The 26,805-nt window shown below is 41.5% G+C and overlaps 1 protein-coding gene across 2 annotated transcripts in view; it reads left to right on the top strand.

Moving 5' to 3' along the window:
* The first annotated feature begins 1,582 nt into the window (after positions 1–1,582).
* Positions 1,583–26,805, top strand: part of Sv2b (synaptic vesicle glycoprotein 2B) — a 257,782-nt gene continuing 232,559 nt past the window's right edge. For both annotated transcript variants that reach the window (XM_046436674.2, XM_046436683.2), the window contains exon 1: positions 1,583–1,992. The gene's annotated coding sequence lies outside the window, so the exon portion shown is untranslated. The remainder of the gene's footprint in view (positions 1,993–26,805) is intronic.

The following is a 26,805-nucleotide window of genomic DNA, read 5'->3' as shown; positions in this document are numbered from 1 at the left end:
ATATCTCATTTATCTATCACTAGCTCCCAGTTCAGTCCTCAGCATGGAATCAATGCTCAATACTTTTTATCAAATAAAATAATTGAGATTTTTTTTAATATTTATTTTTTTTTAGTTATCGGCGGACACAACATCTTTGTATGTGGTGCTGAGGATCGAACCCGGGCCGCACGCATGCCAGGCGAGTGCGCTACTGCTTGAGCCACATCCGCAGCCCACAAATAAAATAATTGAATAACCCATTTGCATTTCTGGAACACACAGTGTCTCAGAATGTGTGCATTTCTTTTCTTCTTCTTTGCAGTGCTGGGGATCAAACTCAGGGCCTGGTATAAGCTGGACAGGTGGTCTACCACTGAAATACACCCCCAGGCCCCTTCAATGCATTTCTGATCAATGAGACCTATGTGAGAAAGAATAGGTGTCACTAGGGTTCTCAAAAAGTCTAGACTTTTGCTGGGTGTGCTGGCACACACCTATTAGGCAGGTGGATGAAAAGCTCAAGGCCAGCCTCAGCAACTTAGCAAGACCCTGTCTCAAACTAAAAAATAAAAAGGGCTGGAGATGTAGCTCATTGGCAAAGCACTCCTGGGATCAATTCTCAGTATCAAAAAACAAACAAACAAACAGAAAGACTAGACATTCTAACACAAGTCAGCTTGGGAAAGTGGGTGACCAAGATATAATTAACCACAAGTCAGACACTGCCCTGGGCACTTTGACATGTATTTTCTCACTTGATTTTTTTCATCAACTTTCCAGAGTGAATTTTGTTTTCTCTCTTGTACAGAAAATAAATTGCCAAAAGCTATAGGGTTGGACTTAATTTTCAGATCTTTTTGATTCTAAAGTTCTTTTCATGTTGCCTGGATTTATGACTACCTTTTTTTTTCTCTAAGAGGATCTGGGTGAGGAGAACATTTCTGGGTTTTGTCATTTGAATACAAGAAGTGCAGATGATCGAGACCCACGGGAGCCTAGGTCTGTCTGGGGTTGGGTCACAAGGTCATTCTGACATCACTTGATCCCTGAATTTACTCATAAAGTTCAGAGTCAGAGAAAGAGGTTGACCTAGAGATGATGAGAACAACCTAAACCAAAGACATTTACTTGTTTGTTTGTGGTGCTAGGAATGAAATTCAGAACCTTGTGTATGCTAGGTGAGCACCCTATCACTGAGGTATGTCCCTAGTCCTGAGACAAAAGTTTGCAATACCTTTTTATTTCATTTAACTCTCTACAAACCCATGCCTTTGTTTTTAGTATAGTATGTATTCATCATATTGATATTTTATTTTTGGCCAGTTCAGATATTATTTAATAATACAAATAAATCTCTACTTCCCTCTTGAATGCCTTATATACACATATCTTGAATCCTGTGAAGAGCAGAGTTAAACAAGTACACTTCAACCTATGTGGTTTAGGATTGCTTCTGCCGTAGTAGCCCCAGTGAGGTTTGGTTAATGACTCTGATTCCAGAGACCTGCCCAGTCTGTCTCTCTCTAGTGTTAGGGCTGCCCTGTCTGCTCAGGGCAGTCCACTCCAGTTTGGGAAACCAGCTGCCCCTAGGCAAGCTCTGGCCTGGGCTTAACTTGGCAGGGAGGTTATTCTGAGACTTCTCTGACTCATAACTTTGGGGCTAACTCTGAGCACCAAGCCCCAGCCCTGCCCTCTTTTGCTTTTTCTCTGTGCTGATTCACACTGGGTTGGGATTTTATTGTCAGCAGTCATAATTGTGTATGGGTGGAACCTGGATTTTAAAAATGTCAGGAGGCCAAGTCTAGTGCTTCTGCTAGCTTTGTTATTAGTTGTGTGATTTTTCTTAATTGAAAAAAGGAAAGAAGGGAGGATAGAAGGAAGGGAGGAAGAAAGAAAAAAGAAGAAAAGAGAAATATCCCACCAATTCAAGTCGAAACCTATTCTCTTCCTGTCTCTCTATCTTCTCCAAGCTCTGAAAAGTCTTGTCCTGGATCCAGTTCACACGTACAGGTATGGTAGAACAAGCATAGATTTTGAAGTCAATGTATCTGAATAATTGACCATGGGCAAGTTATTTAACTTCTTTGAATGTCTGTTTCTTCATCTGTAAAACAGCAATAATAACATTTACTTGTAGGGCTGTCCTAACGGTTAGGAATATTGTATATAGAGCATCTGGCACTTTAGAAAGCATGTAGTAAAGGGCCAATATTATTGATATGGCATATATATATATATTTTTTAACTGAGCAGCTCTTTGCCCCAGTGAGAATGCAGCCTTAGGGAGTAGGCTGAAGGTTGAGATTTCATTCCTCTGAAATCGTGGCAGAATGTTTTAGGTTCCCCTTGAGTGGGGACTGGGGTGTGTCTGTGTCTTGCTGGTTGGGTCCCAGGGACTGACTCAGGCTGTGAGAATACTACCAAAGCAGTCAGTACAGGAGAGAATCAGGCAATACACAGAAGCCAAGTCTTGGGAGAAGCAGAAGAAACTGGGGATGAAGGGTTCTGGCTTAGCAGCCAGCAACACCTCCACTCCCTGGCAGAACAGGCTTGCACAAGTTGTATAAAGACTTGGTTCTGTGGTCTGTATCTATCTCTTTGGGTTTTTGAAAGAATTAGTGGAAATCACACGTGTGAAGTGTCTAGTGCAAATAAAGTGACAAGTTAAAAAATTATCTCAGTTGGTAAGGAGAGACAAGTTGAAATTTATCAAGTTCAAGTGTAGTATGGCATAGACTTTGGAGCAATACCGTACTACCAGGTTCAAATCTGAGTTCCACTACTGCCTGCCTTGTTTTCTCGACTTTAAAATGAGTGTCACAATAGCTTCCTTATTTGCACTTACTGTGTACATTTGTTACCAGGAATAAACTCGAGTTAATATGCATAAACTCATTAGCAGATTCTTGGCATATGGCTAAGGACTCTATAAATATTTGTTAAGTATGTAGATAAATGGAGAGGCTAGTGCTGGGACAGGGACAGAAGACAAAACCAGAAGGGTAAGAAAACTAAAACTGGTTGACTCTGGACCAGAGTGGGTGATAAGGAACAAAAGCAACAGTGAGGCAGTACATTCAAGACAACTGACCTAAGTAGACCTACAGAATTCATGTTGAAGTCACCTCTTTTCTTTTTAAATTGGCTGCAGGTGGTGAGGCAGGAGGGAATATCCTCCTGAATTCAAGACCAGGAGTGGGTGAACATATTCCTTCTGAATTGCCATCATCTCCAGGAAATTGCTGTGGTCTCACTGTGACAACAGGCCCAGTTTCCTTAGCTCCCCAGACCTGGTACCTTGGCAGCAGGTCTCACCCTTTTCTATAGGTGTGGGCTTGCTCATGAAAAGCTCACTCTCAATAGGTCCCAGACCATTTCCAAGGCCAACTTTCTGAACCAATAGGAATCCCAGGGGACTTCTGCTTCTTCGGCTGTCTGACTTTGGTGCACAAGTGGGATGTAAAGTATTCAAATTCCAGTGATAGAGTCAACTGTGCAAATTCCTGACAGGCAAATTGAGGCCCATTATCTGTAATTACAGTCACCCGAATTCCAGGCCAGCCAGCAAGACCCTGTTTTCCAGCAGTCAGCGATAGCAGCTGTTACTCTGCTGCCAAATGCATCTAGGGAAAGTCCAGGGAAAGAATGGTGACGAGCAGCCACTGCTGGAGAAATCCACATGGCCTCTGTTTAGAATCTCCAGTGGCTACTACGGCTCTCAGGATGAACCCTGAGTCAGGTTTGTCATCGTTTAGTCCATCGATAGCTATCTTGAACTTCTTTTCCCCAATAGCCTTCACATAGACCCTGCTGCATTGCTTGTTTATAATGAGCAACCTGATCCCCAGTTCCATCAAATTTCCCCTCTTCAAGGTGCTTTCCTATCTGTGACTCAGTCCTCTGGACTGGAATTACCTCATCACTAACTCCAACTCATCCTTAAAATGTAGCTGGTACTGCTTTCGCTTCTCTGAGAAGCCTTCTTTGATGTCCACAAGCTGATTGCATTCTTATTCTCTGGGGTCCTATGGTGTGTAGACAACACCAGCTATCATTCTTTGCTTTATTTGTTGGCATTCCCTACTAGAATACAAGCTCCTTGAGGGCAGTGGCCTCATCTTAGGAGATTTTCTTTGAACCCAATACTCAGCAAAACCAGGCATCCATCCAGTAGATGCTAGAGGCATAAGTAAATGACATTTTTCTTGCTTTAGAACTAATGAGATTGCTCTTTCACTTGGTTAGATCAAACGATTCCTCTCTTGGGATTACTGCTCAAACCTATTCTTAAAGTCAATCAGTAAAAACCCACAAAGAGAATTACACTGGTACACCAAGGATAAACTCAACTCATCCACACTTTTCTATTTTTAATGCTGTTTAATCGAAGGAAGGTGGGTTCCCTCAGTATATCATATGGTGCAAAGACTTAATTAACCTTAATGTTTCTGTTTCATCATAGTGCACTTTTGAGGCCTTATATAAATATGATTTGGAATTAATCTGCTTATCATTATTGACCAAAGGCTTTTATCCAGTTTCTACTCATAGCATTATTTGAAGTATGGCTTGGGCTGGGGTTGTAGCTCAGTGGTAAAGCGCTCTTCTAGCATGTACGAGGCCCTGGGTTCGATCCTCAGCACCACATGAAAACAAATAAATAAAATGAAGTATGGCTATTAACAAAAGTCTATTTTAAGTAGAAAAAAAACCTGTTTGTCTAGATAACTGGATCTCCTTTCCTACAGATCTCTTGTGAGTCGAGCCACATCTCTTGTGATAGCATTTTGACTATTTGAAATATTTTTGTATTTCTATTTTTTTTCCCTTTGGAAACAGTTGATGATCTTTGCTTGAAGAATAATCCTACTGGGGGCTGGGGATGTGGCTCAAGCGGTAGCACGCTCGCCTGGCATGCGTGCGGCCCGGGTTCGATACTCAGCACCACATACAAACAAAGATGTTGTGTCTGCCGAAAACTAAAAAATAAATATTAAAAAAAAGAAGAATCCTATTATTTTTAAACCCAACAATAGTGACAAATCATATTGTCTGGTGAATAGCTATGTCATTTAACTTCTAGGAACAGCACAGGAATACTCAAAGGTTGAATATGCACACTATTAGTGGGAAATCAGTTATGTTAGGTAGTATTCACTCATTTAAAAAAATTTTTTTTTAGTTGTTGATAGACCTTTTATTTTATTTATTTATATGTGGTGCTGAGAATTGAACCCAGTGCCTCACACATGCCAGGCACGTGAATTACCGCTGAGCCATAGCCCCAGCCTGTAGTTACTCATTTTTAAATTTTAAAAAATAGTAGTTAGCTGGGCACAATGGTGCACCCCTATAATCCCAGCGACTTGGGAGGCTTAGGCATGACAATTGCAAGTTGGAGGCCAGCTTCAGCAATTTAGTGAGATTCTGTATTAAAATAAAAATTAAAAAGAAGAAAGGATAGGTATGAAACTCAATGGTAGAGTACCCCTGGGTTCAATCCCAGTACTGCAAAAACAAACAAACAAAACCAAATAAATAAATAAAATTAAAAAGTAATAGTTACATAGCTATTTTAATGTTCATTAATTATATATGCATATGTCCATTAACTATATGTAATCCATACATACAGTTAATAGCCACATCAAACCTATAATTTCATGGATATTGCTTAAGGAAAAGTTAAACTTATTTAAGTTAAACTCAAGTGAGAGCTAGGGGTGTAGCTCAGTGATAGAGCACTTGCCTATCATGCAGGAGGTTCTGGGTTCCATCTCTAACACTGCAAATAAAAAAATACAGTGAGTTAATTTCCTGGAATATATTAAACAATAATCAAGGTTATGAGGATAAGATGAAGACTGTGAAGGTGGCACAGCACACACGTGATGAAAGTTTGAGAAACAACTGATGGAATGAAAAGAACTGAAGATTTTGGGGTCCCAGTTATTTTACTTTACCTCTCTGAGCTGTGCTTGCTCATCTATATAGAATGAGTTGCAGTGGGGAGTAGAGATAAGGGTCAGAGAGTACTCAGCACAATACTGAAAGGGCTTCATAATGGGAAATTTTTCCCTTTTATTCACATCCACTCCATAGGGCAAAGATATTGAGTCTATTCGAACAAGTTGCCACCAGCTTGAAAGGGAAAACCAGAGACATTTCATTAAAGTGATGAGCAAAGGGTGGCAGCTCAATGATTGCTTTGAAGACTCAACGTATTAATTTGAACTTATTCACTTGGGCATGTTTGTTAAGGCATCAATCATATAATGAAGGAGTCAAGTAGCCACGCCTGATATAATGTTAAATAATTGATGCTACCCTTGAACTCTAGAAGTTTCTCAACTCCCTAGACATTAAGCCAGAGCAAATCTGTCCTTTGCTGATCCTTATAATGTCCCTTTCTCTCATTTCACAGCTAAATTAACAGCTTGGTTCTAGAAGTCTTTATCACCTTATGAACTACTTGTTCTTCCCATTCACTTAAACCTCCTAGGCTAAAGTGCACTTTCCCAGGTCTGAGTTTTTTTCTTCTCATTTTACTATTTAATTATACAGATTCTCATTTTTTTGTGAGTTCCGTGAGGAAGGGAGAGTACCTATGTGTCTTAGTCAGCTCGAGCTGCAAAATACTAAATATGGGGTGGCTGAACAACAGATGTTAATTTCTCACAGTCCTGGAGGCTGGAAGTCTAAGTTTGGAGTACCATGCCAGTATGGTCAGGTGCTGGTGAGGATTTCTTTTCTCCTGAAGACTTGTAGATGGCTGCCTTCTTGCTTTGTTCTGATATGAGTGTGTGTGTGTGTGTGTGTGTGTGTGTGTGTAGAGTGGGTGGGAGGGAGAGGGAGAGAGGGAGGGAGGGAGAGAGAGAGAAAGAGAAACAAGCTCTTTGGTGTCTTTTGAGATCCATTGTTTTTCTGGGTTTTTTTGCTTTTGTTTTGCAGTGTTAGGAAATTGAACCCAGGGCCTCACACGTGCTGGAGAAGGGCTTTACCCCTGAGCTACATCCCTAGCCCTGATGTTTCTTCTTATAAGGACACTAAGGCCCTATCTCCAAATGAATTTCAGGGAACAAAATATTTAGTCTATAACAACGTTCAGTTCATAACACATGGTAATAAAAGTCATGTTGTCTTTTGCCAGAAGCCAGCGATTTATCCTCTGTGTCCCACCAGAATTCCAGACCAGAAAAGTCTTGAATCATCCATCCATTGTAAAACCAAGTGAGCATGCTAACAATGGGCCAAAAAAAAAAAAAATGTGTGTGTGTGTGTGTGTGTGTGTTTTACTAAGGGTTGAATGCAGGGTGCTGTACCACTTAGTTATAGCCCTTCTTATTTATTTTGAGACAGGGTCTCACTAAGTTGCCCAGGCTGACCTCAAACTTTAGATCCTCCTGCCTCAGCTCCCCAGTGGCTGGTATTACAGGTGTGTGCTATCTCATCTGGCTGAATGTATGTATTCTTAGTTGTTCCTCAGCCATGATGAACTTACAAAAGATAAACAAGACATTGGACACAGTGGCATATACCTGAAATCCAAGAGGATAGCCAAATTCAAGGTTATTCTCAGCAATTCAGACCCCTTTTCAAAATAAAAATAAAAAATAAATAAGAATAAAAGGGCTGGGGATTTAGTTCAGTGGTAAAGTGCCGCTGGATTAAATTCTCAGTACAGAAAAAAAAAAAGAGAGAGAGAGCAAGACATGAGCCTGGTGAGTTTTATTTCCATTTTATTTTTATTTTTCCCATATATTTTATTAGTACATTATAATTATACATAATGGTGGGATTCACTGTTTATTTTTCATTTTAGTAGGCCATCCTATTTGTATGTAACAAGAGCTTACATGTGGCAAGCAAGTGCTGGATGACATAATCTCATCTAATCTCATAATAGTCCTGAGAGTAGAAATTATTACACCCTGTTTTTAGGTGAGAAACCAAATCTCAATAAGATGAAATTATTTGCACAGCATTAAGTAACCAGTAGTTGAGGGAGCCTAGATTTAAATCCATGCCTGTCTGAATCCAAAGACTCTGGGAAGATTCAATGTGTCTGGAATTCTTTCTTGTATTGCTTATTTAAATGTTCATTCACTTAGTGAACACATTGGGTTCCTACCATGTGCCAGGTTCTTTGAAGGAAACAGAGAACTTTGTTCTGATATGGGGGTGGGGGCAATGAATAAAACAGATCAATAAAAATAATCGTTATTATTGTAGTCCTGATGATTTACTTACATGAGACAGATAATGAACATAAAAGTTACAAATAAGTACAATAAATCACCTAGTGATAAGTGAAAAACAAGGCAAGGGAGGCTGGGTACCATGGTGTATGCCTGCTAATTTCAGTGACTCAGAAGGCTGAGGAAGGAGGATTATGGCTTCAAGACCAGCTTCAGCAACTTATCGAGGCTCTAAGCAACATAGTGAGACCCTGTCTGTGAATAAAAATATTAAAAAGGGTTGGGATACAGCTTAGTGGTTGAGTGGCTCTGGGTTCAATCCCCAGTACCAAAAATAAATAAATAAATAGGGCAAAGGAGAGGGACAGGGTTTGTTGGGTTGGAGGGAGTTAGTTTATAATACAGAGTTCAATAAAAGCCTCCTCAAGAAGGAGATATGAAAAAATAAGTTCTATCAGAACGTCAATAACTCTGAGGCTCCAAAGACTCAAAAGATGATTTTTTTTTTTGAAAAGCCATTGTGCCAGGACTTTTTTTTTCTTGCAAGTGATATAAAAACAGACTTAAATTGACTTCAGCAAAAAAAGTTAAAAAAAATAATTAATTAGTTAAAAAAAAAAAATATATATATATATATATGGAAAAATATCAGCTCAGGGAATTGAAAAGCTTTGACCAGCCTAGATTCAAGGTCAAACAGTACCATCAGGACACAATCTACTTCATTTCGTATCTCTGTTTTCCCACTCTGTGGTGATTTATTCTCTATCTCCACATGAAGGCAAAATAGCTGGGAGTGACCCCAGGCCAGCATCCCACCATGTTCAAAAGAAGGAAAGAGAGAACACCCCTCTGCCTAGAATCCAAGGGAAAGTCCCACTGCCTCTCACTGGGTTGCAGGTTCCTCTGGACACACTATAGTGATCAGGAACACGTGGCTGTGATTGGCCACGCTGGAGGAAAAGTCAACTTATCAACAGCACAGGGTTTGGGGTGGTGAGGAAAATAGGGACATTTCCAGAAGCAAATGACTGACTTCCAAGTGGAGAAACAAAAATATCCCTGATATCTCTTACCTAAAAATAATTTACTATATCCTATTGTGGGCAATGTTGATCTGGAGGGCTTCATACCAAAATGATGGTTCAGCATAGTTTCTGTTTAAGAGAAGGTCTTCAGATGGAATAACCTCATTCAGTGGAACTGGTGGTTCTTGGGGTCTCCTGTCACCACACAGGATGTGTGAGCAGCATGTTCACAGGCTGTCAAGCCCTGGGAGATGGCTGGATTTGTGATTTTGGCCTGTGACCTCTAGCACTTTCTCTGTGGGCTTCCGTGAATCACATCATAACAAGTGCCTCATCCCCAATGACAGAAGTTCATGACTAGAGTCTTTTTCCACTCAGGAAATACCTATAGCCCATGAAGCTTGATAACAATATAAGGACAGAGTCCTAAATTCTGAGAACGGAGCTGACTTCTTTAGTAGAATCTCACTATTTTCCTAGGCAGCACTCGTCTTGTACTTTGATGCTAGACAGTCCTAGGGCTCGGTTTCCACTCCACTGCTTAGTTGCTGGTGGACCCTGGATAAGTCAGGTGTCTTCCCAACCCTCAGTCTTCTCATTTACATAATGAGAACATTAAGAAGAATCAATAAATGGTCATGTATATTAAGAAAACTAGTAATAGTCTGGCATACTGCAGGGGCTCAGAAAAATTTGCCCCCAACCCATACTTTCCTGCTCCCTTTTTCCATGAGGCCATTACCAGGATTCCCTGAAGTCCATGTTGTGCAACTCACAGATAAACCCATCAAAAAAAAAAAAAAAAAAGAAAAGGAATGAAAGGGATGGGCAAGTGAACCCTGGGGCAGGGCCTGGGGATGTGTAATTGAGTGGAAATCATAGGTTTGGAATTAGACTGCGTTTTGAATCTTAGTCCCATCACTTGTTAGATAGACATCTTCGGGGAAAATGACTTCATAACCCAGAGTCCCAATTCCCCAAACGAGAAAAATAGTTATTGCTCTTTATGGTTGTTGTGAGGCTTAATTGAAATAATATTATATATAAGGACCCCAGCCCACGGTAGGCCTTCAATGAGTCTTTGTTCTCTTTGTTTTCAAAAGTCATTAATGCGTGGGTGGAATGTGATGGACAATCAAGAACCTTACATGAAAATTCCCAGAGAGAATTATCTATTTTTTTCTGAAGGCAGGAAAGTTCAGACCTTTGCTTTAGTCTCCTCTTTCTGGTTGTTTAATTTTTTTTTTCCCTATGTTGGAGGCTGGACAGAGGAAATAAAAGTTGGTCAACAAAGGCGTGCTGACAACCTGTTGTGCATTATGGGTGGGAAACCTAATAAGTAAAAGATATACTCCTTGTCCTTGAGAAACTGCTGACCCAATTAGGGGAAATAAAACATGCAAAAGAGGCCATTTAGAATACTAACATTTAAGACAATAGCCTGTTCACCCAACTTCAAGGTAGACCTCCAGAAATGGACCAGACCTAGGTGTGAAAAGCTAGGAAGGCATCTAAAGGATGAGAAGATCAGGGAGAACAGGCTCCAGCAGAAGGCCAGAGGTGGAATGAAAGCTCTCCTGTGTGGAATGGTGACCTCACTGACTTATCTGCAAACCAGGAAGGCATTGTGTGGAGGTAATGAGATAACAAGTCAAGAGACTCTTGGGCAACTGAATGAGGTCAATCGCAAGCTGGTGTTATTACCTATTCCTGGCACTGTAACACAAACAAATCCGGTCTTTTCAAATTGACTTAATGGGGGAAAAAAAGAAGAGTTGAGACTTTCATCTACCACAAGGTGGAGACCATCCCTGTAGTCATTGTGTTATTTAAGTCTGAACTTCTTGGCAATTTTTAAATAGTGGCAAAGCTACTTTTCTCTGTGGGGGATTGCATTAAATCAGAACTGGGATTCCATCAGATGCCACATGTCGGTATCAAACAAGTAATGGTGCCATCTCCCTCTGGACCTTAGATCACTGCATCTGACACCTCCCCAACCAAGGCCAGAGGAGGCTGAGGGATGCTGGTCTAGCACCTCACTTTCCCAAGCCCATCTCAGCTTATAAATATAAAATTCTGTGCCCTTCTCTACAGTGGGTTACACAATGACATGATGGTCATGGGCATGGCTCTGTGTCTTACTGTCTGTATGAAACATATCTCACTAAATGTAAGGATGGTGCTAATAATGGTAGTTCTCTTCTGTAATTGCTGGGAGGTAATTTAAAAGACTTAGTACTATAGTGTGTGGCACATGGTAATCACTTACTGAATGGTACTTAATATTTTCTTACATTAGTTTGAAGTTTGGTGAAATCAGGACACTATTTTTCTCTAGAGCACAAATTTTATCTATTTATTTTTTGGTACTGAGGATTGACGGCTGGGAAGCGGGCAGGGGTGGTGCTTAACCACTGAGCCACATCCCCAGCCCTTTTTCAATATTTTATTTAGAGACAGGGTCTGGCTGAGTTGCTAAATGCCTCCATAAGTTGAGGAGGCTGGCTTTGAATCTGTGATCCTCCTGCCTCAGCCTCCCGAGTCGCTGGGATTATAGGAGTACGCCACCGCTCCCGGCACAAAGGCAGATTTATGTAGCCTGGAATGGACTGGAGCTTAGATTATATTCAGATATGATTCTGGCATGATGGAGTAAAGATCTTCTACTTTTAGCTTTCTTATGCATATGAATGTAGGAAGGACTCAGGGAAACAGAGCCTGAGTATATGCTATTTTTTTAAGTGGCAATAATACTGGGGATTGAACCCAGGGGTATTTTATCACTGAGTTTTTATTTTGAGACAGGATCTCACTAAGTTGCCCAGGCTGGCCTTGAACTTATGATCCTCCTGTCTCAACCTTCCCAGTAGGTGGATTTATAGTATTGCACCATCATGCCTCACACCTGGCTTAACATTTTTTTTTGAGTATATAAAATACAGTTAATTTTTCAGGGCATTGCTTAGAAATGGACATATATTTGTGTCTGTTGTGTATAAACAGATATATACAGTTATATGTATAAATAAGTATACCACATTCAACCAGTTTTCAATATGATGGACCAAATGCCCACTGCTGACAGAAAGACTTCCTAATGGCTTTACCACTTACTACATGTGTGATCTGGAGAAAGTTATTTGACCTCCTGCCTCAGTTTCCTCATTGTAAATTGCTATTGTGTCGCTCAGAGAGTTGTAGAGGGGGTTAAACGGGATGTCATATGAAATGTTAAATGGCCCACAGATATTAAATGGCAGTTAAATTAGGACACAGAGCATTGACCTTCAAGTCTTAACTTTTTATCCCACTCTTTTATTCTGCGAGACAGTTTGGAAAAAAATTATATTTAAGAGGAAGCCTGCTTGGGGAAGACTCGGCGAGGGAGAGAACTGGTTAGGTGAACGTTTTTGATCCTTGATGCAACTCTAATACATGTAATGACAACCTGAACCTTCCTTAGACAGATAATGACTGTCACACAGCCTGTCTTGGTAGGAGGTTTCAGTGTGAATTGCCTCTGCTGCGGCACTAAGGTTGTTTGTTTAGCAGATTATACCTCTGACCTGGATCCACCCTCAAACCACAGCTGAGAGTTGGAAGCATCTGGATTCTCCAGGTTTACTGGTCTGAGAGGAAAGGAGGGTGGAGTTCCAGACAAGGAGTGAAGACACCTGGTTCTGGTCCCACTTGCTGCTTTCCGGGGGTGTGTCACTTCATCTCTGGGTCTCATTTTCTATGGATTCAAACAGATGTTCTCTAAATTTTTCCAAGTCCTGGTATCTTTTAATGCCATGAATATGTAACTTGGTGCCTAGCTAAAAAATATGGTCTTCGTAGATGAAGGCAGTGCCAAAATAAAATTGCCTCATTCCGTTATGAAATTTTTCTGGCTTTTTGCATGGAGAAGGGCAGGATTCAGCTAGATGAATAATGAGGATGAGCAAATGCGTCTCTGAAGCCAGGATTTAGAGTCTGGTCTTATAATGACTTAGAGGTGATGTCCTCTAATGCCCCCACTCGCCAGGCTTGACGTGGGTCTCCTGATTGGGAAGAATTGTTTTTACTCTCTAGCCTGGTTATTCTCTTGGATTCAGAGCTGGTTTTCAAGTCTGTGTCATTCTAGAGAAGCTTCTCTCTGTTCTCAGGCACCCAGCTGGGGTGGCCCACGCCCTCTCTCCACTCCTTACTGTGGACGAATGTGTCAGAGCAAGTGGAGTCACAGGGAAAGCATGAGCTCTCCTACATGCTCCTTAAACAGGTCCCTCCAGGACTGTTTTCTCTGGAACCAAGCTCAGTCACTTGCCACAAACTCTCAAAACAAAGAAGTCTCTCCAGTTCCACAAGGACAGCTTTTTTCCCCCCTGGTTTGGCGGTGAATGTAAAATTGATAAAGGGCCTCTACTGAGAGAGGCTGTCCACATAATGGTGAGACAGGCAATTATAATTATCTCACCATTTTAAGGCACTTGGCTATCGATGCATTACAGCTACATACTGTCCTTGCAGCAGCACTGTCTGGTAGGTGCTATTAAACCTAATCTACAGATGAGGAAAGTAAAGTTTAGGAAGATTAAGTTTTGTCCTAAGTCGCATAACAAAGAAGGAGAGAATCGGGGACCTGAATTCAAGTTTTCTGACTCCAAATTCAGTGTTCTTCCCAGGAGTCCAGCAGAACCAGGAAGTCAGTTCAAATTCATATTTCCACATAAGCAGGAAGAATTCTGTGAATATTTCTTGGTCACTGATCTCATGACTCATCCGTCCAATTTGTTTGCCAATATCATTTTTATGGTGGTTTAGTCATTTTCCTGACACCCTATGGCTTATGGGGAACAAAATTAAGTAGATAAGATACAGGCTGATCTTAAGATGTTTACATTCCTAAGAAACAATTCAAGTGAGAAAACAATGTTTTATGTTTTGGACTTTAAAGCAAGAGAGCAGAATAAGGGGCAGGAAACTTAAAAAAAAATCTTATAAAATATGGTTCCATTAAGGCAAGTAAAGCCATTAATATGCTCTTTTATTCAACATCTATGGTGTGTCAAGCTGTGTATTAGCAACTGAGGTCATAACAACAAATAAGGTTTAGTCCTAACCATCCAGTAACTCAGTTCCATGGGGGAGATAAAAGTATGGATATGCTATTACAACAAAGTGTAATAAGGGACCCAGGAGAGATGCATATGTCAAGTTTTGTAGTGCATAAGAGATGGAGAAGGCTTAAGGGAGGAGGTAATATTTACCCTGAATTGTGAAAGATAATAAAATGAGACAAATAACCAAGGGGAATGTGATCATTTCAGAAAACCATCATCGCCATCATCATCGTTATCATCAGTATCACCCATCACTGTATAACTACTTCCTATGTTCCTGACATTGTACTAAGCATTCTGTGTACATTAACTTAATTGATCCTCACAGTCAACCATAAGGAGGTTGATCAGATAAGAAAAATGGCAGAGAGATTAAATGACTTATCCAAAGTCCCTTTGCTATTAAGTAGCCAAGTCAGGATTTGAACCTGGGCCATCTGACTCTAGAGATCATATAGTTGACAGTGGAAATATCCACAAGGGAGGAAACAGTGCAAAGATAAGCAGTTGTGTGTGGGTGTCTGCATGAAGAGAGCATGTCTGTGTGGCTGAAACATGGCACACAAATTGTGTGTGCCTCTGCTGTTCTCTAACCTTCTTTTTCTGTACCCCTTTCTCTATCTTCTCATCACTCTCTTCCTGTAGTACTATTTTAAATACATAGCTTGAATTTTTGGACCACACCCATGATGCAGACTCAGGTTTCAAATCTGTAAAAATATCAGCTCATGGTTACAACCTCTTAGAGATAGTTTTTTTTTTTTTTTTTTTTTTTTTTCCCTTTGCTCTGAGTAGCACCAGACTTGGTCCCTGTAGTCTCCAGTGGATGTGTAGGAAGGGCACATCCTTTCATTTAATTTAGTTTAATTTAAATTCTGGTTCATAAGGACTTGAGGAGATGGTTGTGGAAACCATGGTACCTGTGGTGTTAACTTCTGTCCTTTTTGCTTCCAGAACCCATGAAGACCACAGCTCAGTTTCACAGGTTGGGTAATACAGATTGACAAATTTCTTCTTAGGAAAAATGGCTTTGATGTTCTGCTTACTTCTCTGAGTTCTTGCTTTCTTTTAGATTTGGGCCTGCAATTTCTTACCACCGTGTCAGCTCTTTGATGGTTTAATGAAGATTGAAAGAAAAATTATCCAGCATGCTTGGTTATTTTCAGCAAGAGGATTGGTCCAAATGACTAGTCCTTCAATTACAGGAAACTCCAAGTTCCAAGACTCATCTAACTTTCACAGTAATCCTATGATGTAGATACAATTAACCTGATTTTTCCAATGAGGCAAATGTGATTCAGGGAGTCTAAACAACTTGCAAAAGGTCACACAGCTAATAGATGATGATGCCAAGATTATAAACCAAGTTTTTCTGACTTGAGTTCTGATATCTTTCTCTCCTCATTCCCAGGTTCACCACTCATTAGCTATGGAATCTTGGAGAAGTTGCTTACTCTCTCTGGGTTGAAATTTCCTTATTTACAAAATGGGTGAGCTTTTAAGTCCTATAATACCTTGAGATAACTCAACTTAAAAAAGAGGACAGGCTTATTTTGGCTCATGGTTTCAGAGGGTTTTGGTCCATGGTTGCTTGACTCTGTTGCTTTGGGCTTGTGGTGGCACAGTACATCACAGCAGGAGCTTGTGGCAGGAGAGTCCTATTCACCTCATGGTGACCAGGACACAAAGAGAGAAAGGAGAGACTTGGGTTCCAATATCCCCTTCAAAGGCACACCCCCCTTGACCTAACTTCCTCCCACTAGGCCCTACCTCTTTGAGGTTCTCCCATCTCCCAATAGTGGCATGGGCTGGGGGACCTCTGGGAGACATTTGAGATCCAAACTGTATCCCAAAAGGAAGATAACAAAAGATCAGCATCAAAGAATCAGGCAGATTAAATGAGCTGAGACACAAAACATTTATACCTATGTCTTGCATCTAGAATGTAACAAATGTTTGTATTTTCTAATATTATTATAATTTTCTAGGGAAATCAAATTTGTCTGGAAACTGAAAGTTTATGACCTGTTTGGAGAAAAATGCTTACCTCTTTCTTTAGGTCTCCCTCGTTCACTCTTCCACCCATTCACCTTTTATGCATACCCTCCAGTGAGGAAGGCCTTCTACATGGTATACATTTAGGCCTTGTAGAGTCTGGGTGTTATGGGTGTCTCCTCACTTGGGAGTTCTATTTCCAAAGGGTGGAGTTACTTCCTTTCTGGCCTCTAGGATAAGAGGGGAGGCCTGTCTGAGTAAATATTTTGTAGTTTCAGTATTTATTGATTTCCTTTTCTGGTTTCTTCTCTGGTTTCTGAAGTTCTACCTCTTTCAGTCTCCAGATCCACAGTGCATATGTTTTAAAGCCAGAAGTTACCATGGCAGAGGCTCTGCCACCCAGCCCTCTCCACCCTCAGATGACGGGAATCCTAAAGCACTAGTTAATTACCTGCTTTCTTTTTTCTTTTCTTTTTTTCCCCCAAGTGTTAGCTAGCTCTTTAGAAAGTGCCAGGACCTCTAAAAAATGAGACGCCAAACCTAGTGGAGCCAGAGAGTCATTCATCAGATGAATAGTTGACTAACCACAAATATCCATCATGTACTTGCCACGTGCAGAGTGCTCCATGTGGGCACTGGGGGAAATGTGAAGGTAACCATGATCCTACCTTGTGACAAGGTAAAGAGCACAAGAACACATAAATAGTGGTTTCATTTAACAATAGAAGATTGTCAGGTGATATTAAGGTGTGAGATGAATGAAACTGCTACCTACGTTGGGTGCAAGGAATTTGAAAGGGAGAGAAGTGTGTGTGTGTGTGTGTGTGTGTGTGTGTGTGTGTTGTGATTGGTGTCAGGGTCCTTTTGAGGAGGAAAATTGAATGTAAACACTCTCCACAGAACAAGGGGATAGGAAAATGGTGGGTCTCAGAATTCAGAAAAAAATGGGGAAGAACTATAGCCAATGTGCCTAATCAGAGAACAAAGATTCTAGCAAGTGCCAAGATTGTGGTTAAGTGTTTAATCTGGTGGGCGGTCCAAGGTAACTTGTATGAAACCAAATAGCGTCCACCCTGGCTTTGTTCATTTAGACCGGCTGGCCTATCAACACACTTATGGATAAAGCAAGTTCTGGGTGCATCCAAACTTTTTGAAATAATTACTAGACCCCTTCATTCTTGCCCTTGAGAATGGGAAAGGAAAGTGAAAAACATCCTAACTGAGACGCCTACTGAACTATGAGAGCAGAAGGGTTAGTTTGTGGTTATTCAAAAAGAAACTGCAATGCTGTATGTATACACATGGCTGTATAACCAATGTGATCTGCAATCTGTACACGTGGAAAAATGAGAATTCATACCCTATTTGAATCAAATGTATGATATGTCAAGATCATTGTATTGTCTTGAGAAACTAATAAAAATCAATCAAACAAACAAACAAACAAACAAAACAAAAAGAAACTGCATCCAGGCTCTCTGGTTCTGACCTCTGAATCTTGAGATTAGAACAGCTTATTTCTGTTCTCATACTATTTCCTTGGGGATTCTGATTCCCTTAGATACAGTCAGGCCTCTAACCTTTGGACCTGGATGAAATGAAACATCAGGAAGGGGCTGAAGAAAGTGGTTAAGAATTAACACCAAGAAAAAGGTTCACTTGGTATGATTCCTGATGTGCACAGCAGAAAGTTGGTCATGTCCAGTAAGATGGACCATTTGTCAGTATACAATGGCTTAAAATAGTAATGATAGGTTTGTTGCTCTCAAGCTTTAGATGTGTTCTTATCGATGTCTTTAATGCTAATAGTTCCAAGATTGCTTTGTGTTTACATATCCCTGTACATAAAACACAAATACTGCTGCAAGTCTAGTTGCTCTGTATTAAATAGATATTTACTAAAAATAATATTAAAATATTAGAAACATATTTCTTCTTGTTCCTTCTCTTTTTTTTTTCATACTAGCAATTGAATCCAGGTGTGCTGTGTCTCTGAGCTACAACTTCAGCCCCTTTTATTATGTTGAGACAGGGTCTTGCTAAGTTGCTGAGATGGGCCTTGAACTTGCAATCCTCCTGCCTCCACCTACTGTGTTGCTGAGACTATAGGCATGTACGTACCACTGTGCTGTGCTGTATTTCCTAATGCTTCCAGTTAAATGATTCTGAGGTGTTTTTAGGTACTTTTTTTGTATGTGTTATTTTGAGGGAAGGATGAGGGAACAAAAATAGCCAGATGTGGTGCTGGGGATGTGGTTTAACAGTAGAGCAGTGTGAGACCCTGTGGTGGATTCTCAATACATCCAAGTTGAAGGGAAAAAAGAAAGGAAGGAAGGAAGGAAGGGAGAGAGAGAGAGAGAGAGAGAGAGAGAGAGAGAGAGAGAGAGAGAGAGAAGGCTGGGTGAGCAATAGAAAAAGGAGGGAGTAATGGGGGGTTTAAAACCTTGGTCCTTAAGAGATAGCGAAGGAAAAACCAGAAAGGCATTGCAAGGAGAGAGAAACCCCTCAGTAAATGAAAGAGAAAGCAAAGGCAGAGGAGTAGGAAATGCAGACTGAGAGTCCCAGGTGTGAGCACTAAAGGGACTGGTATAGCCCCAATTGGAGCTGGAGGCATTTTCCAGAAAGATTAAAGTCTGTTGTTGGAAACCAAAAGAATGTCGCATGCAGAGAGCATGAGGGGTGGTGTTCAGAATGGTCCATGTGAGAGCTGCCAGGCTGCCAGTACTGAACAGGAGCTCAGAAAGAAAACTGTTCCTGCTTCATGGACAGGCAGTGCTACGGAGCCTTGAAATAACCCAACACAGATCCTCAAAGACACAAAACAAAATAGGGAGGCACATTTTCAACAATTGACGAGGTAGTGAAGGTGGCAGTGGGGCTGGGCTGAGCATCCACACAAATTCAAATGGAGTCAGCCTTTGAGCACAGAAGGGAGGGCAGGGGACATCTGTAGAGTGGCCAGCACTGAGAGGAGGATGCGATTACCCCCGCTTCACAGGTGAACAAAGAGATGGAGTATACAGTGACAATACATTATTTATCCAAGTCCAAGGTCACACGGTGAAGGAGTGTGAAGCTGAGAGTCAAGCTCCAGCCTTCCCATCCCCAAGCCTGACCACTGACATCATGCTGGGCATTGTTTCATTTTTTTTTTTTTTTGAAATCTCACCTAGGACCAAATTCTTTATATACTTTCTCTGAGCTATAATAGGATCCAGCCATGTGGTTAAGTGTCAGCATGTCAGCACTTCACAAACCTGCCACTTCCACATGACCCTAACACCTAGAGCTAAAATTGAACAGCAGCTCAGAGCCCAGGCATCTCTTTCCTTTTCTGATGATTTCATGGGGGTGGGAGTGAGGCAGGGAGCCCTGAGTGGGCAAAGTCCAGAATAGGAAATATATCCTTAACTGGCACATAGACTTGTATTCATATTTTTCTTTCCTTATATTAATAGCATTATTTAAAAAATATAGACCGGGGACTGCAGATGTAGCTCAATGGTAGAGCTTGTGCTCAGCATGTTTAAGGTTCTGGGTTCGATCCCTTGACCCATACATGCACACAGACACACACACACAGACACACACTTATACACACACACACACACATATCCCAGAAGAGGAAACAGTGCATAGAATTTCCTTCTGTTATTTAGAACTTTCTGACTTCCTTAAAACATTTCATTAGGCCATCCGTTTTAGATTCTTGGAAAATGGAATCATTTTTAATAAAAATATCAGTCATGTAGGGAAGGTCACTCATTCATTGTGATTGTATTGTGCATCAGGTGCTTTAATTTCTATTATTTCACTTATTTCTGGTAGGGAGTATTATTATGTTTACTTTGTAGGTAAGAAAACTGAGGGTGAAGATGTTATAAAAATTGTAGGTTTTAGACCTGGGATTTAGATTCAAGGACTCTTGAATTTGGATGAAGCACCATAAATTTTGATTAGGTTTTGAGAATGAAGTTGGGGAACTAAAAGATAAAACTTTTAAGGATTTCGACTAGTATCTGTAACATAAGCTTTAAATAAATGCAAACTATTGTTACTGGCATTATTATTATTGAAAGACCATCTATAAAACCATCTATTGAACCCAGGGGTGCTCTATCACTGAGCTACATCCCCAGCCCTTTTTATTTGTTTTTGGTACTGGGGATTTAACTCAGTGCACTCAACCACTGAGCCACATCCCCAACCCTATTTTGTATTTTATTTAGAGACAGGATCTCACTGAGTTGCTTAGCACCTTGCTTTTTCTGAGGTTGGCTTTAAACTCACTATCCTCCCTCCTCAGCCCAGCTCTATTTTTTAAAATTTTGAGTCAGGGTTTCACTAAGTTGCTAAGACTGGAGGCTGGAGGACCTTGCGATCTGCCTGCCTCAGCTTCCCCGAATGACTGGGGTTATAGGTGTGTACCGTTATGCCTGGCTAAAACTGCCTTTTAAAGAGAATATCTGGTGCATTAATTTCTCAACCACATATTGCAGATCAACAATATCTGGAGATACAATGGTGGTTATTATTCAGATGGCAACAGGCATGTTGCCTAATTCACAAGTGATTTGGGCTTTGCAGCCCTTCCATTGTGTCCTTTCCAATGAGTGTCCATTCATAGGGGAAAGGAGCTGTCACAGGGTTTTCCAGAAGGCTACTAACTTGTCCTTTTACAGTCAACAGCTGGAAGAAAAGATAGAGGAATTGTGCAAGTGCAGAGTGCTGTGGTGGTTTTAAAAAGGCAAGCTCAGGCCTTTCTTCTGATTAGCAGAATATGGTCATGGGTCAGAGATAAGAGACAGACAGGAGGAGGCAGTTGAGGAAGGCTGGCCTGGAACTCTGCCTGCTGAAACGTTTCTGAAGCTGAAGATGAGGATCTGGGTGAGCTTATTACCCAAGGCTAGTTTAATTAAGGTAAGATCAGAGGAATGGCTAATAGGTAAGAACTGTGGGACTTAATTCAAATCTATCTAAATTTCCCCCTTAAGACTTGCTCCATGTCTAATAGCTTGCGATCCATTTTTTCAGGTATATAATTAGAGTTACATATTGGTCGTAGTGCCCCACATCATTTCCCCCATCTGGGCCTTTGCTCATGCTGTTGGCCTTCTCTGCCTGCTTCTCAGGGTTCATATCAGCATCATGTTCCTAAGGAACCTTTCTAGAATTGCCTGGCTCTCTTCCTCTCTGCCCACTCTGGACTAAGTTCCCCTTGTCTGAGCTCAAGGAGACCCTTGGACACACCTGTCTACCCATATCATTCTCCTGTTGCTTTGAATTGATTTATGTTGCTGCACCAAAAATATCTGGTGTGTGCCTGACTCTCCTTTTAGACAGGAGTTCCTGGGCCTTATGTCATTCATCAACCTAGTGACTGGCATGCAGAAAGCATTCAAGGAAGAATCAAATTGAAATGCCTCTTAAACAGAATGAACCCATGTCTCAGTTAACCATGCAGATTGTAGTCAAAATGGCATGATTAAAAACAACCTGCCTTCACTTTAAAAACAAAAAAAACCCATTTTTTAGTAGTAGATGGACTCAATAGCTTTATTTATTTATTTATTTATTTTTATGTGGTGCTGAGGATTGAACCCAGTGCCTCGCTTATGCTAGGCAAGTGCTCTACCACTGAACCCCAGCCCCAGCCCCTTCACTTGTTTTTAAATTTGTTTTTGTGTGACTTTTTAAGTACTCTCTAATTGGTGACTCCTGTTATGAGGAATGAAAAGGAAAATATTTTGAAAGGTGAACTGAAGAATCCAAGTGCTAAAAGAGAGGACACACTGGCTACAGATGACAAGGATGAAAGCTTTAGGTGATAGTTTTATCTTTGCCAGAAGGAAGACTTCCTTCTAACATGGCCTAACCTTGCCTCTCTTCATTTCCTGTACTTTTAGGTCAACAGCTAGACCTGGAGGTAGACTGCGGCTTCCGCAGCAGTGGGCTGCCTCTTGCTAGCCTTCCTTTCAGTTCTAAACTGGGATCTGTGCCTGTTGTAGGATTTGAACTTCCCTGGCACATGGATGAAACAGTGGGATCCAAATGGTAGCAGAATTTCCATATTTATGCAGAACAACATCTGTAGAGTTTTGTCTCCAGTACAGCCCAGTAACAGTCACCCTTGGTATTTAAAGAATGAAGTGAAGCAACCGCAGAAAGAGATAAAATGGCAAGAACTCTCTGTTCAGAAAATCTGTAGCTGTTCAAATATGAATAGGCTTCATAACTAGAAAAGGGCAGTGGTGAGATAGGAGGTGGGGATGGGGACAGAGATATGAGCATTTATCTACCAGAGCTGGCATCTAATCTGTCCTATGTCAACTTTGGAAGAGAGGGAACATAAACTATTTAGAGTTAGTTAGATGTGGGCTTCTGGCTCTGGCTTGTGCAGAAATGATGTAGGTACAAAGTTATTCATTGCACTATTGTTTACAGTAGAAAAAGGTGGGAAAGGATTCAATGTCTAGCAATAGAAGACTAATAAAGTTATGGTATACATTCAGTGGAGCACCATAATGGAACACTTGAAAGGGAAAGAATGATGAGGCAGTTTATGTGGAGGTGTGGAAAGCTCTTGAGATATTTTTTTTAAGTGAAGAAAGCAAGGCATGGAACAATATATTCAGGATGAAGGGAAAATTAGAACTCCACTCTACTAACTAATATACACATAAAGAAATGATAAAGGTTTACAACAAAGAAGCAATGTTGGTGGTTACCTGGGTATGTGGGAAGATGAGGGAAATATGTGTGTGAGTGCTCACCCACGCGCATGCCTGGGTGCTATCTGGCATAGGGTTATCTCCCTTCCCCATGATAGTGCCAGGGTTCCCCTCCTGGGGCAGAATTGGCTCCAATTTGTCAAGAAACATTCCAGGAGCAACTTTCTCCTCTGCTTGCTTTGTCATGATTCTGTCTGAGTCCTCACTCCACAGCTGAAAATGTTCATTGACCTCAACAATTCAATGGTCTCTGGTGGGCGGGGCAGCCTCTGGAAACTTTGGTCGGCATCGCCTTGCCTCTGGCTGTTTTCTCTCAAATCGGTTCTAGCAGTGTCAACCCCCGCCCAGCCTCCTGGGTACAGCCCTGGCTGCTGAGGCCTCTCTGCGAAAGGTCTGGGCGGTGTTCAGGTTCTCTCTCTCTCTCTCTGCAAACGAGGTCTCAGGGCTTCTGAAATCTAGTGAAGTGAGGGGACAGACGTCTATTGCCAGGGAACCAAAACCTTCTGCCTGGTGGGAGGCCTGGGAGGAGATCCAAAGGAGAGACTGGCGGGGCCAGCCAGCACACCCACCCCTCCCTTGGTAATTTAGGGGCCGTGGGGCGCTCTGACTTTAGGCTGGTGTTTGATCAACTGCCGGCTTGTGCAGAGCCCGGGGCAGAGCGTGTGGATGTTAGGAGAGAACAGAGTGTCCCCGGCTGAACAAAGCCAGCTGCAAACTTGCTCGGGCCCCTCCGTTTCCTCGGTGGAGGGACCTAGGGCGGCCCCTAGTGGCCGTTCCTAGAATGCTCTGGGCAGTCTTCACCGGGAACTTGTTCATCCACTAGGCCCCTGTGCCAGAGCAGTGAGCCGGAAGCCTGAATGAGTGACATTGTGTCCTGAAAGCCTTCACCAGGTACAGTCATGCCCGGTCCTTCAGACAGGTGCAGGAGTCAGGTTGGCCCTGTACACTGTGCAAATTCAGGGCAAAATTCAGGACTGGGTCAGGTTTCCCAGGGAGCCCAGCTTCTTAATCCTACAAGTACTTCCAGGACTTCTCTGTCTGCAGCTCTGTTTATCTTTCCGACTCAATTTTCAGGGGTCCTGAGGCACTTAACTAATGCAGTAGTTTGCATCGTCAGTTGCTGCATACCTTGAACCTTCTTTTTGCACAACCCTGAGACCTAATATTTGTTGATTGAATGAAACCAAGTCAACTTGCCCAAGTTGAGAGTGCACTTGATGTCCTACCTGACCCATTGCCCTTCATGTATTTTCTAGGTTATTTAAAATCGCATCACATTGACTTTTTTCCCCTCATTATAAAATTTTGGTATTGTAAAAAGCTGTGTTGGAAATACTGATCAAATCAATCTCTCTAATTTCATGGAAGATCAGAATGAATTCTCTGTCCCCAATTGGAAAAAAAGCACGTTACAGTGTTTCAGGTGCCAACCTCTACATTTTTTTCTATCCCAAGGTGGATCTCTTTAGGGCAATTAAAAGGCCATAACATGGCATTTACTTTTTTTTTTCTCCATATATTCCTTCAAATTTCTGTTTTCTATATTACAATCTACCGTCCACAGAGGGTCATAAATCCCCTGGAGAAGTCATATGTTACGCCACGTGATTAGCTTTGCATCTGTTTTGCAGCTGTTCGCTTTGCAGTTTTATTTTGCCTTTTGGAAACCCTAGAGCAGTGCTTCTCAAACGTTAATGTGCATACAAATCACTTGGGGGTCTTGTTAAAATGCAGATTTTTGAGTCAGGAGGTCTGGGGAGGGCTGAGGTTCTACAGTTCTAAGGAGATGCCAGGTGGTGCCAATTCTGCTGCTCTGGACACCGCACTTAGAGCAGTGAGGTCATTTAATATAGGAACAAAAGGACTGTGAGAACACTTGCCAGCTTCACTGAGAACCAGTCTGGCTGCAGCGGGTGTGGTGGGAGGAGTTTCCTTGCAGATTCTGTCTGCTTTTGTGGAACTTCACCCCTTCACTTTCCCTTCTCTTGTAAATATCCTTTACCTCTGTCCTTCTGGATTGGAGAGAAACTGTAAGATCAATGCCAAAAGCCATGTTGGTACAGTATCTGTGGGTAGCATCTTATGCTTCTTTTGATCTTCTTGGGCTATAAGAAACAAAGCCGTACTTTAGCTAGCTGTGGCTGAAACCAGTCTGTGTGTGGGCAGCCAGAAGCAGATCCTTAGCCAATGATGGCTGTTCCTGAAGTTTTATTTTACCAATGTGATGAAGAGGCAGCACACATCTGCAAGAGCTATCATCTGTTCCCTGTGCCTGTGAACTAGGACAGGGTTTTTCAACTGTGGCCCTGTTGACATTAGGGGTTGCATATTGTTTGCTATGAGAAAGACTGAGTGTCCTGTGCATGATAACACGTTTAGCAGTGTCCCTGGACTCAGCTTCTAGATGCTGATAGTTCCCCTGAGTTGTGACAATCAAAAATATCTCCAGATGTCAGTGTGAACGGTACAATTACCCCAGTTGAGAATCAGTGATGAAGGATAACATAAATTTGTCAGTTCTACTGAATGTCTACCTTCCCTAACCTTATCTATCTATGCCTTTTCAAATTTCATCTTCTATTTTCTTAGTGGAATTTTTCTAAGTGGAATACCAACAAAACTTACCAAATAAGTGAAGGTAAGGCATATGGTTTTGTACTCTATGCCTATTCTAATTGATCAGTGCTGGCTATTTGAGACACTGGGTTGAAAATAATTCTGAGGATGTCCATGTGCAGCAGCAAAGAACACTGTCTGCCATGGAATTGTGTGTGGGGGTGGGGGTGGGGGTGGGGGCGGGTTGTTTGAGGTACCATTATGTTTGTTAGGAGTTTTTCTTTTTTTAAACTGCGAATTGCCATTTCTCCTTTCACCCCAATATTCAATTTGCTCTCATTGGGGGCAGTAACCAGGGTCACATGGAAAGCATGTTGGCTTTACTTGAATCCCAGCTATGCCACTTACTAAATATGACCTTGAAGGAGTGGGTTTCTTTACTCACCTCTTATAGCTCTTCATTCCTAGCTCAAAATGTGGATGTGAAATATAAAGGAGATAAACAAATGAAAACATCTAAGCAGTACCTGGTTTATAGGGAGTATCAATTTCTTTTTTCTTAATATTTATTTTTTTTTAGTTCTTGGCGGACACAACATCTCTGTTTGTATGTGGTGCTGAGGATCGAACCCGGGCCGCACGCATGCCAGGCAAGCGCGCTACCGCTTGAGCCACATCCCCAGCCCCGGGAGTATCAATTTCTTATGTGTGTTTATATAACCTTTATTTATTCATCCAGTAAATAAGTGACCTAAAATTTTGGGCAGGGAATAAGACCCTATACTGATTCGACGGATAGTTTCAGAGGATGACAGTATATTCAAAGGAGAAAAGAAAGAGCTGGGAAGCCTGAACCAAACATCCCCTCAAAGTGTAGATACACTTGAAAGCCTTCATTAGAGAAGCCCTAATGAGTTCTCAAAGTGTGCCCCTGAGGGCTGGGGATATAGCTCAGTTGGTAGAGTGTTTTCCTTGAACTCATAAGACCCTGGGTTCAATCCCCAGCACCTTCCAAAGGAAAAAACAAAACAAAAAACAGTGTGGTCTTGTACCAAAGGCCCTTGGGAGCTTGTCAGAAAAGAAATTAAAAAGTCCAGACCTTAAACCTCACTTGAGCTCTAGACAAGATATGCAGACCTTCACTCAGAGTTATTTTCTGTTAAGCTTGGTTTTACCAAAATATGCATTTCCTAATCTATAGCAAATAAGT

Source organism: Marmota monax, unplaced genomic scaffold, assembly GCF_021218885.2.
Source record: "Marmota monax isolate L192 unplaced genomic scaffold, Marmota_monax_Labrador192_F-V1.1 WCK01_AAM20220418_F8-fsc00005, whole genome shotgun sequence".
Taxonomy (NCBI): domain Eukaryota; kingdom Metazoa; phylum Chordata; class Mammalia; order Rodentia; family Sciuridae; genus Marmota; species Marmota monax.
This window is presented reverse-complemented; position numbering and strand designations above follow the sequence as displayed.